Raw genomic sequence first — 3,903 nt, 5'->3', positions numbered from 1 at the left:
CAGTTAGGGTTGCAATGTTAACGAAAATTAGATAATAAAGATAGAGATAAAATATGCTATACCAAAATAAACAATTAATGTAGGACTTTCGCATTTATTACAGTAGATTATTATAATTTTGGGTTTTCTAGTTTTCCTTAATGTTTAAAAGTGGACAAAGCTTCTAAAGTTGTCAAAAAATAAATAAAATGTAAGAGAAATATAAATTGAATTGTGCGAAAAATCGCAAGTGCAAAAATATCATGATATATATATATATATATATATATATATATATATATATATATATATATATATCATGGGGTACTGCTATAATAACCGATTCCATAAATCTATGACCGCTCAACCAAATCTAAAAATTTATTTATCTTATTATTAATAAAAAATTTCGTATATAACTAAAACATCCCTCACAAATTGCAAAAACTATTTTGTTAAGAATTAATTGGATTGAAGCTATAGCATTATCATTAGCTGAAATCGAAATATCTGCTAGATCTGGGTTACAATTTGTATCGATTAGAGAAGTAATATAAAGATGATCACAATATATATATATATTGACTCCAAGAGTAAGTGTAATATCTTACTCCAAATCTTGACCTTTAATTCCAATTTTGGTTAATGACTTAGATTAATTGATATGGTAGGCTTTAATTCTATTTTCTATTATAGTCAACACTTATCACCACAAAATAACAAAACAATAAATGTCTTTTAATTGTTTGATTTTTTTTCTTCTTCCATTTTCTTACTCAAATAACATCATCATCTATGTATGTCCATGACAACAAAAACTAACTACAATGAAGATGATTATTTTAATTTGTCGTTATTTATATAAGAAAATAGACAAATTTATTTATTTTTTATGCAATTATTGTAAATGAATTAGATATACGAAAAGACCAGGGTTACTTCCTCTATCGTCTTTTTTTTTCCGTGACAGATTAGTATAAAAATATGTGTTTACAAAAAAATATAAGAAAAGATCAGGATTATAATGAAGAAACCAAAAAAAAATATGTCCTATAAAAAATAGTAACGGGAGAAGAATAAATATGCTATTATTTAAAAAAAATATATATATGCAATTTTTTTAGCGTAAAAAAAAGTAAAGGGAGAAGAAAAAAATCAATGGTAGGATAAAAAATTCTTTTAGCGTGAAAAAAAAATATGAGTGAATCTTAAAATTTTTAAAGGAAAGAACTTTAAGTTAACTCTCAAAAATTCTTTTAGCGTGGAACAAAAAAAAAAAGCAATGGAAGAAGAAAAAAAATCAATCAATTAAAAGACATTTATTGTTTTGTGATGATAAGTGTTGATGACTACAATAGAAAATGGAATTAAAGTCTAACATATCAATTAATCTAAGTCATTAATCAAAATTGGAATTAACCAAAATTGGAATTAAAGGTCAAGATTTAGAGTAAGATATTACATTTACTCTTGGAGTCAAAATATCTCTTGATTTTCAGAGTCAAATTAAATGTATTCTGATAGGCAATAGGATTTGAAATCAAAGTGATATTCCTCAATTGAAGGGCGTGGCGATATCTCTAAAATTAATAGAGCAGGAGATAATGTAATTAAATAATAACTTTTTCAGATAAACCAAGAGCATGAACTTACATCAAAGTGGAACAATCTAAATAATATTAATTACTAGATTATTTTATTTAATTACCATCTCTTATAGTACAAATTCATAACTACAAAGTTTTTGAACTTATAAAGGGAAAGAAATTCAAATTATTAGGTTCCAACACAATAATCAAATCACAACTCGTGAAAAGTTTGAGCATGGCGTTTGTGTATTCTCCTGGCGTCTGAAACTAAATACATATATGGGGACAAAATCTATTATTTAAGTGATTCTAACACATTTACAATATTTTTGTACACAACCTAGTTCAAAACCCCTATTGCAATACATTTTTGGACACTTAGAAACATGAACACATCTAAGACGCAACGCTGGAATGAAATGAAAAAAAATAAAATTATAACTAAAATGGGATGAAATGTTCTTTATAAAGTAAAGAATTAAATACTATAAAAAAGTATGCTTAATTGTAGTTTTGGCCCTAAATACTTTACAATCTTGATTTGGCTTCCTATAAAAAAAAACAATTTTGCCCTCTATGTATAGCCCATTTTGCAAAAGTGGTATCTTCCTTTGAATTTTACCAAGTCAATGATTATGTGGACATATTCTTAGATGACAGGGACGTCATGTGTGATTATTTTATTTTAAAATTAAAAGAAAATCCAACTCATCAATGATTAAAACAAAAATAAACAAAAACTCATTTATCTTATCTCTCCTCTCCTCTCCTCTCTTAGATCTCTTCTTCTCTCTTCTTCTTTCTCTTCTCTCTCCATTAAAAATTAAGAACATCAACAATCAATCAATCATCACAAATTAAAAAACAAAAATCATCACACATAAAAGCATGAGCTAACTATTTTCCTTAAATTTTGCTCAAATTAAGAAAAAAATATGGAGAATAGCAATAATACATTTTTGCTTCAATTTCATCATCAAGCCCATTTTTAACAGTTGGAAATTAAAGAACAAGAACATTGTATACTGTACTTTAGCCCCTAGTCAAACCACATATAGCCACGGTTCAACCGTGGCTAATATCCAGAATTTCTAAAACAAAAATTTCTTCATTTTTTTTCATAATCAGCACAAAACATACCATGGCATTAGGCTAGCGCCTCACAATATATACAAACAAAATTCCATAAACATGAACCTGAAAACAGTGAAAAAACACACCAAAATTGGTATTCTTCATCTTATTGAAGAACCTAAAATCAACATCTTTTTCTTTTTCTTATTTATTAACCCAGATTGGTGAATCATATTCAGTATCGCATGTCCAAATTCATTTAAACTTGCATTCCCATGTTCATCCAGATTCAAAATTAATGGAATGAGAGTTTTTCTTTTACCCAAATTCGAGAATCTATTCTCAACCCTTTTTAAAACTCGAAAATATAGGATTGTTGTTGATGTTAATGTTGCGGTTGAGGAGTTGTTCATCCATGAAAATAGTTACTTATTAATGATTATTATTGCGGTTCTTCATTTTCTAATGGAGATCAAAGAGAAAGAAGAAGAGATATGAGAGAGGAGAGGAGAGAGAAGAGAAAGAAGGAGTTTTTTTAATTATTATTATCTTTTTAATCATTGATGAGTTGGATTTTCTTTTAATTTTAAAATAAAAAAAGACATACATGGCGTCCTAGTCATCTAAGAATATGTCCACATAAGCATTGACTTGATCAAAATGAAAGGAAAGGGCCACTTTTGCAAAAGGGGCTAAACATAAAGGACAAAATTGTTATTGTTTTTATACGATGCCAAAATCGCAAACTTCTGAAACATTGGAGGCCAAAACTGAAATTAAGCCAAAAAAGTGAAGAATTAAATTTGAAAATGGATAAAAATTGGCTTACCGTCAACGTTCGTTGAAAAAAGAAATAAGGAAATAAGGATAATCATAACATAAGTAAACTTGACAATTTCAACCATATTTCTCCTCCCCACCCTTTGCATGTACCAAATAGTTTTTTTTTTATCACTTTATATTTTAAAAAGCTAATCGTCTCCTTACTCTATTAAATAGATTTTAGTATTTTTGGAGTTGTTGTTTGTTTACATTAATTGTCTCTTCAGTAGATCAATGTGTTGTGTCTATCCATTTAGCAACACATAGTAATAAGGTCACATAAAATGTAACAATCATAAGAATTTCTTCTGTTTTTTTACTAAATTCTCATTATATTATAACCTTTCATGATAGGTGAAGATAAACCACAAGTATTTTTATATTTTTGAAAAAATTAGAGTGCAAAGGCATTACATGGAATATATCATATATAAATAGC

General features: G+C 27.3%; 1 long non-coding RNA gene across 1 annotated transcript; it reads right to left on the bottom strand.

Annotated features, from left to right (window-relative positions):
• Positions 1-1,639: 1,639 nt before the first annotated feature.
• On the bottom strand, positions 1,640-3,619 carry LOC112419989 (uncharacterized). The gene is made up of 2 exons (XR_003010198.2): positions 3,472-3,619; positions 1,640-1,977 (listed from the first exon to the last, which is right to left on the bottom strand). It is a non-coding gene; the product is annotated as an uncharacterized lncRNA (long non-coding RNA).
• Between the last annotated feature and the right edge of the window lie 284 nt (positions 3,620-3,903).

The sequence above is a fragment of the Medicago truncatula genome, chromosome 3 (genome assembly GCF_003473485.1).
Source record: "Medicago truncatula cultivar Jemalong A17 chromosome 3, MtrunA17r5.0-ANR, whole genome shotgun sequence".
Taxonomy (NCBI): Eukaryota; Viridiplantae; Streptophyta; class Magnoliopsida; order Fabales; family Fabaceae; genus Medicago; species Medicago truncatula.
The sequence above is the reverse complement of the archived record's forward strand: the minus strand, read 5'-3'. Positions and strand labels throughout refer to the sequence as shown.